Source organism: Aquarana catesbeiana, unplaced genomic scaffold (genome assembly GCF_042186555.1).
Source record: "Aquarana catesbeiana isolate 2022-GZ unplaced genomic scaffold, ASM4218655v1 unanchor233, whole genome shotgun sequence".
Taxonomy (NCBI): Eukaryota; Metazoa; Chordata; class Amphibia; order Anura; family Ranidae; genus Aquarana; species Aquarana catesbeiana.
The window spans coordinates 3647795-3663199 of NW_027362661.1; the positions used below are offsets into that span (position 1 = coordinate 3647795).

A 15405-nucleotide genomic window follows, 5' to 3' on the forward strand; every position below is an offset into this window, starting at 1 on the left:
ATGATGTAAAATCCTTTTTGCTTTTATTTATAAGATACACTCACATAAGAACTAATCAGCATAGCCCAGCAAACACCGGCAATACGTCGATCCTCTCTCCCTGTCCAGCGGCTGTCAGTGTGTATACGGCTGTTCTCGTTGCACCAGCCGCCTCCAATCACCACCACACTCATCTCTACTGGATCAAACATGTAGTAAAACCACGCCCCTAATGCATTTCAATGGGCTTTCTCAAAGGGTGTGTCTATGCATTTTGGAGCACCCACACTTCTTTCTCAAGCCTAGGCTTAACCCCTTCAGCCCTGGAAGGTTTACCCCCCTTCATGACCAGGCCATTTTTTTTGCAATACGGCACGGTGTTAATTTAACTGACAACTGCGCAGTCGTGCGATGCTGTACCCAAATAGAATGAATGTCCTCTTTTTCCCACAAATAGAGCTTTCTTTTTATGGTGTTTGATCACCTTTGCGGTTTTTATTTTTTATGCTATAAACAAAAAAAGCGTCAATTTTGGAAAAAAAACAATATTTTTTACTTTCTGCTATAACACATCCAATAAAAAATGTAAATAAATTGGCCAATGTGAATTCTGCTACATGTTTTTGGTAAAAAAAAATACCAATAAGTGTACATTGATTGGTTTGCGCAAAAGTTATAGCATCTACAAAATAGGGGATACATTTATGGAATTTTCGTTTATTTTTTTACTAGTTTAGAGGTGATCAGCGACTTTTATTTCGGGATTGCGGCAGACAAATCGGACACTAACTGACACTTTTTTGGGAACCAGTGACACTTATGCCCCGTACACACGGTCGGACTTTGTTCGGACATTCCGACAACAAAATCCTAGGATTTTTTCCGACGAATGTTGGCTCAAACTTGTCCTGCATACACACGGTCACACAAAGTTGTCGGAAAATCCGATCGTTCTAAACGCAGTGACGTAAAACACGTACGTCGGGACTATAAACGGGGCAGTAGCCAATAGCTTTCATCTCTTTATTTATTCTGAGCATGCGTGGCACATTGTCCGTTGGATTTGTGTACACACGATCGGAATTTCCGACAACGGATTTTGTTGTCGGAAAATTTTATAGCCTGCTCTCAAACTTTGTGTGTCAGAAAATCCGATGGAAAATGTGTGATGGAGCCCACACACGGTAGGAATTTCCGACAACATTTTTTTTTCGGAAAATCCGACCGTGTGTACGGGGCATAATACATTGATCAGTGCTAAAAATATGCACTGTCACTGTACCAATGACACTGACAGGGAAGGAGTTAACGTTAGGGGCGATCAAAGGGTTGAATGTTTGCCTAAAATGTGCTTACTCACTATGTGGGGTAGGTGCTTGTACTATGGGAAGGCAGAGATCTGTGTTCCTGCTTTGTAGAAACACAGGATCACAACCTTCCCTACTTGTAGAACGGTGATTTGCCTTGTTCACATAGGCAGACCGTGGTTCTGCTTCTTTCTCGAATGATCGGTGAGTCCTGGCGGACATCAAGTCCGCCAGAGCCGCTGATTGGCTCCCGCTGTGTACAATCACAGCGGGAGCAGGTGGCCTGCGGCGCACGTGCGTGCCCCGGACCCTGAAGTGCATAATTATGTATGGGTACATGATCTTGCACAGGAGACCCACCTAGACTCTGTATTTGTTCAGTATACAGTCGGCAAGCAGTTAAGAAAGGAGTGTGCATGCTCTGAAACATGTAGCCACGCCCAATTATCCTCCAATTGTCCTTCACTTTCACCCGGTGGGTCGGTGCTTTCCAGCATAGTTCTGAGGAAAGCTGAGGGAACGGTCAGCACTGCCTCTATGTACACCTCATAGGGATCCGCTCTCAGGGAGACGGAAACATTTATTACAGCGACTTGCTTTTATATGAAGAGTGCATAGCTTACTTATACATGTGAATTGTCAATTGTGTTTAACAATAAATGTGTCTTTATACTGCACTTAGAAGGCCTTTCCCACTTATTCATTTTCTGTGTAACACCCTCTAGTGTGCTATTAGTTTAAGTACAGGCACATTTATTGACTCATGGTAAGTGTGAGTCTGGAATCTGGGTCAAGGTTTACTGCAGGTCAGGCTGGATTGCTCACAGAGGCAGGTCTCTGGTGCCTCCCCCTGGTTCTGGAAGTTTGGAGGAACTTCTAGAAGTTAGTGGGTGGAGGCCAGGCATACTTCTGCATATAGACATCAAAGAAATTCTGGACAGGCGTACTCCAAAAGTATTTGCCTTTATTCAATAAGGTGTCATCCAAAATACAGGTCACAGTAAAGTGGAAGCAATATTACGCGTTTCGCACTACAAGGAGTGCTTAGACTAAGCACTCCTTGTAGTGCGAAACACATAAATTTTCTTCCACTTTGCTGTGACCTGTATGTTGGATGACACCTTATTGAATAAAGCCAAATACTTTTGGAGTGTGCGGCTGTCCAGAATTTCTTTGATGTCTAACTGCCATAAGATTGCAAGCACCTGAACTTCTAGACTTAAAGTGGGGTTCCACCCAAAAAACAAAAATACTTGGAAAAATTCTAAAAAAAACCCAAAAAAACATTTGGATATTTTTTTTTTTCACTTACCTCTAAGTGCCTGTTGCTAGGTGGTCCCTCGTAGTCTGCCTGTTCATTTGCCTGGGCTGGTGACATCACTTCCCCCCCAGGCACAGGAAGGGCTCCGCTCTGCACCCTCCCTCCTGTCAATCATCTGGGACCCATTACAGGTCCCAGGTGATTGAGCGGCCAATCACGGCACGCGGCGCCGCTCGCGCATGTGCAGTGGGTGCCAGGCTGTGAAGCCACAGCCCGGCACCCACAGTGGAAATTCCGGCGCCGACGAGCGGAGGGGGGGACGAGCGGGGCTTCGATCCCCCGCATCGCTGGACCCAGGGACAGGTGAGTGCCCAATTAAAAGTCAGCAGCTGCAGTATTTGTAGCTGCTGACTTTTAATTTTTTTTTTTTTTTTTTGACGGCCCCCCCTGGGTGGAACTCCTCTTGAAGGAGACGCCTTTTACCTTGATATGACCCACCTGGAGCAGTGATACTCTCTCCATACTTCTGCATACTTAGGGGAACTTGGCCAATACCTGAGAGGGTGCAGTGGATGATGGGATCAGTACTGGAGAGGGTGCAGTGGATGATGAGATCAGTACTGGAGAGGGTGCAGTGGATGATAGGATCAGTACTGGAGAGGGTGCAGTGGATGATGGGATCAGTACTGGAGAAGGTGCAGTGGATGATGGAATCAGTACTGGAGAGGGTGCAGTAATCAGTACTGGAGAGGGTGCAGTGGATGATGGGATCGGTACTGGAGAGGGTGCAGTAATCAGTACTGGAGAGGGTGCAGTGGATGATGGGATTGGTACTGGAGAGGGTACAGTGGATGATGGGATCGGTACTGGAGAGGGTGCAGTGGATGATGGGATCGGTACTGGAGAGGGTGCAGTGGATGATGGGATCAGTACTGGAGAGGGTACAGTGTATGATGGGATCGGTACTGGAGAGGGTACAGTGTATGATGGGATCGGTACTGGAGAGGGTGCAGTAATCAGTACTGGAGAGGGTGCAGTGGATGATGGGATCAGTACTGGAGAAGGTGCAGTGGATGATGGGATCAGTACTGGAGAAGGTGCAGTGGATGATGGGATCAGTACTGGAGAGGGTGCAGTGGATGATAGGATCAGTACTGGAGAGGGTGCAGTGGATGATGGGATCAGTACTGGAGAAGGTGCAGTGGATGATGGAATCAGTACTGGAGAGGGTGCAGTAATCAGTACTGGAGAGGGTACAGTGGATGATGGGATCGGTACTGGAGAGGGTGCAGTAATCAGTACTGGAGAGGGTGCAGTGGATGATGGGATTGGTACTGGAGAGGGTACAGTGGATGATGGGATCGGTACTGGAGAGGGTGCAGTGGATGATGGGATCGGTACTGGAGAGGGTGCAGTGGATGATGGGATCAGTACTGGAGAGGGTACAGTGTATGATGGGATCGGTACTGGAGAGGGTACAGTGTATGATGGGATCGGTACTGGAGAGGGTGCAGTAATCAGTACTGGAGAGGGTGCAGTGGATGATGGGATCAGCACTGGAGAGGGTACAGTGTATGATGGGATCGGTACTGGAGAGGGTGCAGTAATCAGTACTGGAGAGGGTGCAGTGGATGATGGGATCGGTACTGGAGAGGGTGCAGTGGATGATGGGATCGAAACTGGAGAGGGTGCAGTGGATGATGGGATCGGTACTGGAGAGGGTACAGTGGATGATGGGATCGGTTCTGGAGAGGGTGCAGTGGATGATGGGATCAGTACTGGAGAGGGTGCAGTGGATGATGGGATCAGCACTGGAGAGGGTACAGTGTATGATGGGATCGGTACTGGAGAGGGTGCAGTAATCAGTACTGGAGAGGGTGCAGTGGATGATGGGATCGGTACTGGAGAGGGTGCAGTGGACGATGGGATCAGCACTGGAGAGGGTGCAGTGGATGATGGGATCGGAACTGGAGAGGGTGCAGTGGATGATGGGATCGGCACTGGAGAGGGTGCAGTGGATGATGGGATCGGTACTGGAGAGGGTGCAGTGGATGATGGGATCGGCACTGGAGAGGGTACAGTGTATGATAGGATCGGTACTGGAGAGGGTGCAGTAATCAGTACTGGAGAGGGTGCAGTGGATGATGGGATCGGTACTGGAGAGGATACAGTGGATGATGGGATCGGTACTGGAGAGGGTGCAGTAATCAGTACTAGAGAGGGTGCAGTGGATGATGGGATCGGTACTGGAGAGGGTACAGTGGATAATAGGAACAGTACTGGAGAGGGTGCAGTGGATGATGGGATCAGCACTGGAGAGGGTACAGTGTATGATGGGATCGGTACTGGAGAGGGTGCAGTAATCAGTACTGGAGAGGGTGCAGTGGATGATGGGATCGGTACTGGAGAGGGTACAGTGGATGATGGGATCGGTACTGGAGAGGGTGCAGTAATCAGTACTGGAGAGGGTGCAGTGGATGATGGGATCAGCACTGGAGAGGGTGCAGTGGATGATGGGATCGGTACTGGAGAGGGTACAGTGGATAATAGGAACAGTACTGGAGAGGGTGCAGTGGATGATGGGATCAGCACTGGAGAGGGTACAGTGTGTGATGGGATCGGTACTGGAGAGGGTACAGTGTGTGATGGGATCGGTACTGGAGAGGGTGCAGTAATCAGTACTGGAGAGGGTGCAGTGGATGATGGGATCGGTACTGGAGAGGGTGCAGTGGATGATGGGATCGGTACTGGAGAGGGTGCAGTGGATGATGGGATCAGTACTGGAGAGGGTGCAGTGGACGATGGGATCAGTACTGGAGAGGGTGCAGTGGATGATGGGATCAGTACTGGAGAGGGTGCAGTGGATGATGGGATCAGTACTGGAGAAGGTGCAGTGGATGATGGAATCAGTACTGGAGAGGGTGCAGTAATCAGTACTGGAGAGGGTACAGTGGATGATGGGATCGGTACTGGAGAGGGTGCAGTAATCAGTACTGGAGAGGGTGCAGTGGATGATGGGATTGGTACTGGAGAGGGTACAGTGGATGATGGGATCGGTACTGGAGAGGGTGCAGTGGATGATGGGATCGGTACTGGAGAGGGTGCAGTGGATGATGGGATCTGTACTGGAGAGGGTACAGTGTATGATGGGATCGGTACTGGAGAGGGTACAGTGTATGATGGGATCGGTACTGGAGAGGGTGCAGTAATCAGTACTGGAGAGGGTGCAGTGGATGATGGGATCAGCACTGGAGAGGGTACAGTGTATGATGGGATCGGTACTGGAGAGGGTGCAGTAATCAGTACTGGAGAGGGTGCAGTGGATGATGGGATCGGTACTGGAGAGGGTGCAGTGGACGATGGGATCAGCACTGGAGAGGGTGCAGTGGATGATGGGATCGGAACTGGAGAGGGTGCAGTGGATGATGGGATCAGCACTGGAGAGGGTGCAGTGGATGATGGGATCGGTACTGGAGAGGGTGCAGTGGATGATGGGATCGGCACTGGAGAGGGTGCAGTGGATGATGGGATCGGCACTGGAGAGGGTGCAGTGTATGATAGGATCGGTACTGGAGAGGGTGCAGTAATCAGTACTGGAGAGGGTGCAGTGGATGATGGGATCGGTACTGGAGAGGATACAGTGGATGATGGGATCGGTACTGGAGAGGGTGCAGTAATCAGTACTAGAGAGGGTGCAGTGGATGATGGGATCGGTACTGGAGAGGGTACAGTGGATAATAGGAACAGTACTGGAGAGGGTGCAGTGGATGATGGGATCAGCACTGGAGAGGGTACAGTGTATGATGGGATCGGTACTGGAGAGGGTGCAGTAATCAGTACTGGAGAGGGTGCAGTGGATGATGGGATCGGTACTGGAGAGGGTACAGTGGATGATGGGATCGGTACTGGAGAGGGTGCAGTAATCAGTACTGGAGAGGGTGCAGTGGATGATGGGATCAGCACTGGAGAGGGTGCAGTGGATGATGGGATCGGTACTGGAGAGGGTACAGTGGATAATAGGAACAGTACTGGAGAGGGTGCAGTGGATGATGGGATCAGCACTGGAGAGGGTACAGTGTGTGATGGGATCGGTATTGGAGAGGGTACAGTGTGTGATGGGATCGGTACTGGAGAGGGTGCAGTAATCAGTACTGGAGAGGGTGCAGTGGATGATGGGATCGGTACTGGAGAGGGTGCAGTGGATGATGGGATCGGTACTGGAGAGGGTGCAGTGGATGATGGGATCGGTACTGGAGAGGGTGCAGTGGACGATGGGATCAGTACTGGAGAGGGTGCAGGAGGTGGCGATTTCGGCATTGCAGAAACTTCATACAACAATAAATGTCTTTCCATATAAACCCAGCATATAATTGTTCTTTTACAAAGGTGGTGGTGATTATGTCTCACTGGCCAGCACGGAAGGCTGCACCGCCATAAGATTGTAATAGAAATAACATATTAATAAACTGCAAATAAAATATAAGAAATATAGACAGATCACTCCCTCTGTACACAACCCAACACAGAGCTCTGAGCTGTGATTGGACACAGCCGATCAGCTGGTCCTGGTTGTGAATCATTGGCTGGGACGCTGTGTACAATCACAGCGGGAGCCGGGTGGGGAAGGTGCATGCGTCCTAAACCTGGGAGTAGCCAGAGACGTACCAGCACATCACTTTGCCTACATCGCCCCCCCGTCCTCAGTAAAGCACCCCTTCATCCTCAGTAAAGCGCCCCCCCATCCTCAGTACAGCACCATCAATCCTCAGTACAGCGCCCCCCGTCCTCAGTACAGCATCCTCGTCCTCAGTACAGCGCCCCCTGTCCTCAGTAAAGCGCCCCTCCATCCTCAGTACAGCGCCCCCCATCTTCAGTACAGCACCATCAATCCTCAGTACAGCGCCCCCTGTCCTTAGTACAGCATCCTCGTCCTCAGTACAATGCCCCCCGTCCTCAGTACAGCGTCCCCCGTCCTCAGTACAACGCCCCCCGTCCTCAGTACAGCGCCCCCCGTCCTCAGTACAGCACCCCCCGTCCTCAGTACAGCGCCCCCCGTTCTCAGTACAGCGCCCCCGTTCTCACTACAGCACCCCCCGTCCTCAGTACAGCGCCCCCCGTCCTCAGTACAGTGCTCACCCATCCTCAGTACAACGCCCCCTGTCCTCAGTACAGCGCCCCCTGTCCTCAGTACAGAGACCCCCATCCTCAGTACAATGCCCCCCGTCCTCAGTACGGTGGCCCCCCGTCCTCAGTACAGCGTTCCCCCGTCCTCAGTACAGTGTCCCCCCGTCCTCAGTACAACGCCCCCCGTCCTCAGTACAGCATCCTCGTTCTCAGTACAGCATCCTCGTTCTCAGTACAGCACCCCCCGTCCTCAGTAAAGCGCCCCTCCATCCTCAGTACAGCGCCCCCCATCTTCAGTACAGCACCATCAATCCTCAGTACAGCGCCCCCCGTCCTCAGTACAGCATCCTCGTCCTCAGTACAGCATCCTCGTCCTCAGTACAACGCCCCCCGTCCTCAGTACAGCGTCCCCAGTCCTCAGTACAGCGCCCCCCGTCCTCAGTACAGCACCCCCCGTCCTTAGTACAGCGCCCCCCGTCCTCAGTACAGTGCTCACCCATCCTCAGTACAACGCCCCCTGTCCTCAGTACAGCGCCCCCTGTCCTCAGTACAGAGACCCCCATCCTCAGTACAATGCCCCCCGTCCTCAGTACGGTGGCCCCCCGTCCTCAGTACAGCGTCCCCCCGTCCTCAGTACAACGCCCCCCGTCCTCAGTACAGCATCCTCGTTCTCAGTACAGCACCCCCCGTCCTCAGTAAAGCGCCCCTCCATCCTCAGTACAGCGCCCCCCATCTTCAGTACAGCACCATCAATCCTCAGTACAGCGCCCCCCGTCCTCAGTACAGCATCCTCGTCCTCAGTACAGCATCCTCGTCCTCAGTACAAAGCCCCCCGTCCTCAGTACAGCGTCCCCAGTCCTCAGTACAGCGCCCCCCGTCCTCAGTACAGCACCCCCCGTCCTTAGTACAGCGCCCCCCGTCCTCACTACAGCGCCACCTGTCCTCAGTACAGCGCCCCCCGTCCTCAGTACAGTGCTCACCCATCCTCAGTACAACGCCCCCCGTCCTCAGTACAGCGACCCCCATCCTCAGTACAATGTCCCCCGTCCTCAGTACAGCGCCCCCCATCTTCAGTACAGCACCATCAATCCTCAGTACAGCGCCCCCCGTCCTCAGTACAGCATCCTCGTCCTCAGTACAGCATCCTCGTCCTCAGTACAACGCCCCCCGTCCTCAGTACAGCGTCCCCCGTCCTCAGTACAGCGCCCCCCGTCCTCAGTACAGCACCCCCCGTCCTTAGTACAGCGCCCCCCGTCCTCACTACAGCGCCACCTGTCCTCAGTACAGCGCCCCCCGTCCTCAGTACAGTGCTCACCCATCCTCAGTACAACGCCCCCCGTCCTCAGTACAGTGTCCCCCCGTCTTCAGTACAGTGTCCCCCCGTCTTCAGTACAGCGTTCCCCTGTCCTCAGTACAACGCCCCCGTCCTCAGTACAGCGCCCCCCGTCCTCAGTACAGCGCCCCCCGTCCTCAGTACAGCACCCCCCGTCCTCAGTACATCGCCCCCTGTCCTCACTACAGCGCCCCCCGTTCTCACTACAGCGCCACCTGTCAGTACAGCACCCCACCGTCCTCAGTACAATGCCCCCTGTCCTCAGTACAGCTCCCCCCGTCCTCAGTACAGCTCCCCCCGTCCTCAGTACAGCGCCCCCGTCCTCAGTACAGTGCTCACCCATCCTCAGTACAACGCCCCCTGTCCTCAGTATAGCGCCCCCCGTCCTCAGTACAGAGACCCCCATCCTCAGTACAATGCCCCCCGTCCTCAGTACAGCGTCCCCCCGTCCTCAGTACAGCGTTCCCCCGTCCTCAGTACAACGCCCCCCGTCCTCAGTACATCATCCTCGCTCTCAGTACAACGCCCCCCCGTCCTCAGTAAAGCGCCCCTCCATCCTCAGTACAGCGCCCCCCATCTTCAGTACAGCACCATCAATCCTCAGTACAGCGCCCCCCGTCCTCAGTACAGCATCCTCGTCCTCAGTACAGTATCCTCGTCCTCAGTACAACGCCCCCCGTCCTCAGTACAGCACCCCAGTCCTCAGTACAACGCCCCCCGTCCTCAGTACAGCACCCCCGTCCTCAGTACAACGCCCCCCGTCCTCAGTACAACGCCCCCGTCCTCAGTACAGCGCCCCCCGTCCTCAGTACAGCGCCCCCCGTCCTCACTACAGCAACCCCTGTCCTCAGTACAGCGCCCCCCCCGTTCTCACTACAGCGCCACCTGTCCTCAGTACAGCGCCCCCGTCCTCAGTACAATGCCCCTGTCCTCAGTACAGCGCCCCCCCGTCCTCAGTACAGCCCCCCATCCTCAGTACAGCGTTCCCCCTTCCTCAGTACAGCGTTCCCCCGTCCTCAGTACAGCGTTCCCCCGTCCTCAGTACAACGCCCCCCGTCCTCAGTACAACGCCCCCCGTCCTCAGTACATCATCCTCGTTCTCAGTACAACCCCCCCTGTCCTCAGTACAGCGCCCCCCGTCCTCAGTAAAGCACCCCTCCATCCTCAGTACAGCGCCCCCCATCTTCAGTACAGCACCATCAATCCTCAGTACAGCGCCCCCTGTCCTCAGTACAGCATCCTCGTCCTCAGTACAGCATCCTCGTCCTCAGTACAACGCCCCCCGTCCTCAGTACAGCACCCCGTCCTCAGTACAGCGCCCCCCGTCCTCAGCCCGTCCTCAGTACAACGCCCCCCGTCCTCAGTACAACACCCCCGTCCTCAGTACAGCGCCCCCCGTTCTTACTACAGCGCCACCTGTCCTCAGTACAGCACCCCCCGTCTTCAGTACAATGCCCCTGTCCTCAGTACAGCGCCCCCCCGTCCTCAGTACAGCCCCCCATCCTCAGTACAGCGCCCCCCGTCCTCAGTACAGCGCCCCCCGTCCTCAGTACAGTGCTCACCCATCCTCAGTACAATGCCCCCCGTCCTCAGTACAGCGACCCCCATCCTCAGTACAATGTCCCCCGTCCTCAGTACAGCGCCCCCCGTCCTCAGTACAACGCCCCCGTCCTCAGTATAACGCCCCCCCGTCCTCAGTACAGCGCCCCTTGCCCTCAGTATAATGCCCCCCGTCCTCAGTACAACGCCCCCCGTCCTCAGTACAGCATCCCCCCGTCCTCAGTACAGCGTTCCCCCGTCCTCAGTACAACGGCCCGCGTCCTCAGTACAGCATCCTCGTTCTCAGTACAACGTCCCCCCCTGTCCTCAGTACAGCGCCCCTCGTCCTCAGTAAAGCGCCCCTCCATCCTCAGAAAACCCCCCCATCTTCAGTACAGCACCATCAATCCTCAGTACAGCGCCCCCCGTCCTCAGTACAGCATCCTCGTCCTCAGTACAACGCCCCCCCCGTCCTCAGTACAGCGCCCCACCGTCCTCAGTACAGCGCCCCCTGTCCTCAGTACAACACCCCCGGTCCTCAGTACAACGCCCCCCGTCCTCAGTACAACGCCCCCGTCCTCAGTACAATGCCCCCCGTCCTCAGTACAGCGCCCCCGTCCTCAGTACAGCGCCCCCGTCCTCAGTACAATGCCCCCCGTCCTCAGTACAATGCCCCCCGTCCTCACTACAGCGTCCCCCCGTCCTCAGTACAGCGTTCCCCCGTCCTCAGTACAACGCCCCCCGTCCTCAGTACAGCGTTCCCCTCGTCCTCAGTAAAGCGCCCCTCCATCCTCAGTACAGCGCCCCCCATCTTCAGTACAGCACCATCAATCCTCAGTACAGCGCCCCCCGTCCTCAGTACAGCATCCTCGTCCTCAGTACAACGCCCCCCGTCCTCAGTACAGCACCCCCGTCCTCAGTACAACGCCCCCCGTCCTCAGTACAACGCCCCCCGTCCTCAGTACAACGCCCCCGTCCTCAGTACAGCGCCCCCCGTCCTCAGTACAGCGCCCCCCGTCCTCACTACAGCGACCCCTGTCCTCAGTACAGCGCCCCCCCGTTCTCACTACAGCACCACCTGTCCTCAGTACAGCGCCCCCGTCCTCAGTACAATGCCCCTGTCCTCAGTACAGCGCCCCCCGTCCTCAGTACAGCCCCCCATCCTCAGTACAGCGTTCCCCCGTCCTCAGTACAGCGTTCCCCCATCCTCAGTACAACGCCCCCCGTCCTCAGTACATCATCCTCGTTCTCAGTACAACCCCCCCCTGTCCTCAGTACAGCGCCCCCCGTCCTCAGTAAAGCACCCCTCCATCCTCAGTACAGCGCCCCCCATCTTCAGTACAGCACCATCAATCCTCAGTACAGCGCCCCCTGTCCTCAGTACAGCATCCTCGTCCTCAGTACAGCATCCTCGTCCTCAGTACAACGCCCCCCGTCCTCAGTACAGCACCCCCGTCCTCAGTACAGCGCCCCCCGTCCTCAGTACAATGCCCCCCGTCCTCAGTACAACGCCCCCGTCCTCAGTACAGCGCCCCCCGTCCTCGCTACAGCACCCCCTGTCCTCAGTACAGCGCCCCCCCGTTCTCACTACAGCGCCACCTGTCCTCAGTACAGCACCCCCCGTCTTCAGTACAATGCCCCTGTCCTCAGTACAGCGCCCCCCCGTCCTCAGTACAGCCCCTCATCCTCAGTACAGCGCCCCCCGTCCTCAGTACAGCGCCCCCCGTCCTCAGTACAGTGCTCACCCATCCTCAGTACAATGCCCCCCGTCCTCAGTACAGCGACCCCCATCCTCAGTACAATGTCCCCCCGTCCTCAGTACAGCGCCCCCCGTCCTCAGTACAACGCCCCCGTCCTCAGTATAACGCCCCCCCCGTCCTCAGTACAGCGCCCCCGTCCTCAGTATAATGCCCCCCGTCCTCAGTACAATGCCCCCCGTCCTCAGTACAGCGTCCCCCCGTCCTCAGTACAGCGTTCCCCTGTCCTCAGTACAACGCCCCCCGTCCTCAGTACAGCGTCCCCCCGTCCTCAGTACAGCGTTCCCCCGTCCTCAGTACAACGGCCCGCGTCCTCAGTACAGCATCCTCGTTCTCAGTACAACGTCCCCCCCTGTCCTCAGTACAGCGCCCCCCGTCCTCAGTAAAGCGCCCCTCCATCCTCAGAAAACCCCCCATCTTCAGTACAGCACCATCAATCCTCAGTACAGCGCCCCCCGTCCTCAGTACAGCATCCTCGTCCTCAGTACAACGCCCCCCCCGTCCTCAGTACAGCGCCCCACCGTCCTCAGTACAGCGCCCCCCGTCCTCAGTACAGCGCCCCCCGTCCTCAGTACAGCGCCCCCCGTCCTCAGTACAACGCCCCCGGTCCTCAGTACAACGCCCCCCGTCCTCAGTACAATGCCCCCGTCCTCAGTACAACGCCCCCCGTCCTCAGTACAGCGCCCCCGTCCTCAGTACAATGCCCCCCGTCCTCAGTACAATGCCCCCCGTCCTCACTACAGCGTCCCCCCGTCCTCAGTACAACGCCCCCCGTCCTCAGTACAGCGTCCCCCCGTCCTCAGTACAGCGTTCCCCCGTCCTCAGTACAACACCCCCCGTCCTCAGTACAGCATCCTCGTTCTCAGTACAACGTCCCCCCTGTCCTCAGTACAGCGCCCCCCTGTCCTCAGTACAGCAACCCCTGTCCTCAGTACAGCGCCCCCCCGTCCTCAGTACAGCGCCCCCCCCGTCCTCAGTACAACGCCCCCCATCCTCAGTACAACGCCCTCCGTCCTCAGTACAGCGTCCCCCTGTCCTCAGTACAGCGTTCCCCCGTCCTCAGTACAACGCCCCCCGTCCTCAGTACAGCGTCCCCCTGTCCTCAGTACAGCGTTCCCCCGTCCTCAGTACAACGCCCCCCATCCTCAGTACAGCATCCTCGTTCTCAGTACAACGTCCCCCCTGTCCTCAGTACAGCGCCCCCTGTCCTCAGTAAAGCGCCCCTCCATCCTCAGAAAACCCCCCCATCTTCAGTATAGCACCATCAATCCTCAGTACAGCGCCCCCTGTCCTCAGTACAGCATCCTCGTCCTCAGTACAACGCCCCCCCATCCTCAGTACAGCGCCCCCGTCCTCAGTACAGCGCCCCCCGTCCTCAGTACAACGCCCCCGGTCCTCAGTACAACGCCCCCCGTCATCAGTACAACGCCCCCCGTCATCAGTACAACGCCCCCCGTCCTCAGTACAGCGCCCCCCGTCCTCAGTACAACGCCCCCCCGTCCTCAGTACAACGCCCCCCGTCCTCAGTACAACGCCCCCGTCCTCACTACAGCACCCCCCGTCCTTACTACAGCGCCCCCCGTCCTCAGTACAACGCCCCCCGTCCTCAGTACAATGCCCCCCGTCCTCAGTACAGCGCCCCCCGTCCTTACTACAGCGCCCCCCGTCCTCAGTACAACACCCCCCGTCCTCAGTACAGCGCCCCCCCGTCCTCAGTACAGCGTCCCCCCCTCCTCAGTACAGCATTCCCCCCGTCCTCAGTACAACGCCCCCCCGTCCTCAGTACAGCGTGCCCCCGTCCTCAGTACAGCGTTCCCCCGTCCTCAGTACAACAACCCCCGTCCTCAGTACAGCATCCTCGTTCTCAGTACAACGTCCCCCCTGTCCTCAGTACAGCGCCCCCCCGTCCTCAGTAAAGCGCCCCTCCATCCTCAGAAAACCCCCCCCATCTTCAGTACAGCACCATCAATCCTCAGTACAGCGCCCCCCGTCCTCAGTACAGCATCCTCGTCCTCAGTACAACGCCCCCCATCCTCAGTACAGCACCCCCCTGTCCTCAGTACAGCACCCCCCGTCCTTAGTACAACGCCCCCGGTCCACAGTACAGCATCCTCGTCCTCAGTACAATGCCCCCCCGTCCTCAGTACAGCGCCCCCTGTCCTCAGTACAGCGCCCCCCGTCCTCAGTACAGCGCCCCCGTCCTCAGTACAATGCCCCTCGTCCTCAGTACAGCGTCCCCCCGTCCTCAGTACAGCGTTCCCCCGTCCTCAGTACAACGCCCCCCGTCCTCAGTACAGAACCCCCCCATCCTCAGTACAGCACCCCCCCGTCCTCAGTACAGCACCCCCCGTCCTCAGTACAACACCTCCCGTCCTCAGTACAGCGTTCCCTGGCCTCAGTACAATGCCCCCCGTCCTCAGTACAGCGTTCCCCCGTCCTCAGTACAACGCCCCCCAATCCTCAGTACAGCGTTCCCCCGTCCTCAGTACAACGCCCCCCCGTCCTCAGTACAGCGTTCCCCCGTCCTCAGTACAACGCCCCCCCATCCTCAGTACAGCGCCCCCCCATCCTCAGTACAGCGCCCCCATCCTCAGTACAGCGCCCCCCATCCTCAGTACAGCGTTCCCCCGTCCTCAGTACAACTCCCCCTGTCCTCAGTACAGCGCCCCCCCATCCTCAGTACAGCACCATCAATCCTCAGTACAGTGCCCCCTGTCCTCAGTACAGCATCCTCATTATCAGTACAATGCCCCCCTGTCCCCAGTACAGCGCCCCCCCATCCTCAGTACAGCCACCCGTCCTCAGTACAGCCCCTTCGTCCTCAATACAGCGCCCCCCGTCCTCAATACAATGCCCCCCCGTCCTCAGTACAGTGCCCCCCGTCCTCAGTATAGCGCCCCCTGTCCTCAGTACAATGTGGCCGGGCGGTTGGTAAGTGGATAATATTTGCACCAGAACAGATTTTCAGGAAGATGGAGGTTTAGTGCCGACATATCATTGAACCATAAAACATTTTGTTGCGTGGAGATCCATGTGTGTCTCAGTCTTGGTCCTGTTAGTTGGTATGAAGGTCGGGCAAACAAGGACAATGAGATTGTGATTAGA

The 15405-nt window shown here is 56.6% G+C and overlaps 1 protein-coding gene across 1 annotated transcript in view; it reads right to left on the minus strand.

Moving 5' to 3' along the window:
- LOC141121905 (uncharacterized) overlaps positions 1 to 15405 on the minus strand; it is a 619894-nt gene that overhangs the window by 527208 nt on the left and 77281 nt on the right. The window lies entirely within an intron of this gene.